Here is a 1,173-nt window from a genome sequence, read left to right as displayed (position 1 = left end):
TCTTTGCTTCTTTGGACCAAGTGGCCGTAAGTATAGAGAGAGAGAGGGGGGCGGGGGGGTATAAAGTGAAAGAGGGAAGAACGGAGGGAGGGTGAGAGAGAGAGCCCTCGAAGGGGGGAGGAGAGAAGCTTTCCCTTTCAGAGGAAATCCCCCTCCAGGCTTTTCAAGCTATTTAGACAGAGACTGCAGCAGCCCCATAGCTCTCTGGGGATTCACACACACACAAACAGAAACACTGACCTGCAGACTCCACCAAACAGACTTGAATAATTAATTTTTATTTTGATATGAGTAAAGACCCTGTTACACACATCATTTAAATTCCTATTCATATTTGAGGCTATATGGATACAAGAGACACATCCACACAAAAACGACACCAACACAATCACATGCATGCCAACACACACACACACACACTCACTATTACATACGTTCTCATTCACACACTATAACCAATCCCACTTGAGCTTTCAATAGAACTTCCAAATCTATTCCCACTTTTACAGATCACTTTTTTCCCTCTTAATCATCGGGGAGAATCCTTCTCCTTCCTATTTCTGTCATTGCACACTGCAGTTCCAGGCCGCTCCACGCTCCAGGCCTTCTCATTTCCTCTACCCAGAGTGCTCCTCTGCTCAACGGGGCTGCTTCCCAAAGTTTGGCTCACTTCAAAGAGAGAGCCGGGCCCCATTTGAATCCTCAACAAAAAAAAGGCATCTTTTCTTTCGTTCTCCCTTTTATCCGACTTTTCTTACGTGTTTTTTTTTTTGATATTGCATGGTCGGATAGGTTAAATCTTGTGCTTCTCAACACTTAACAGGGATCAAATTGGTCTTGTCAGATCAATGACTTCGAGGACTTGTAGCGCATCGAGACTGGGCCCTGGGAGCAGCAGCCCCAGGAAAAGGTCCAACAGCAGAAGCAGGCAAGGGAAGGGAAGGGTGCTGCTGCTTCCACACACCGACTGAAGGAATGCAGGGTTCCACCCTCTCTAGGAGGGATCGAGCCTGCTCCTGGAGGGGCTGCTGCGTGCAAAAGAAACTCAAGTCTAGTGTGTGTAGACAGCAGCCTTGGTTGCCGTATAACTTCAATTGCTGAAACGTTCTTGTTTTGAGAGAGAGAGAGAAATCGAGATGGAGAGAAATTAAATGTGTCACAGTAGTATGTAAA

Source organism: Osmerus eperlanus, chromosome 1 (assembly GCF_963692335.1).
Source record: "Osmerus eperlanus chromosome 1, fOsmEpe2.1, whole genome shotgun sequence".
In the NCBI taxonomy this organism is placed as follows: Eukaryota; Metazoa; Chordata; class Actinopteri; order Osmeriformes; family Osmeridae; genus Osmerus; species Osmerus eperlanus.
Note: the sequence above shows the minus strand (reverse complement) of the source record.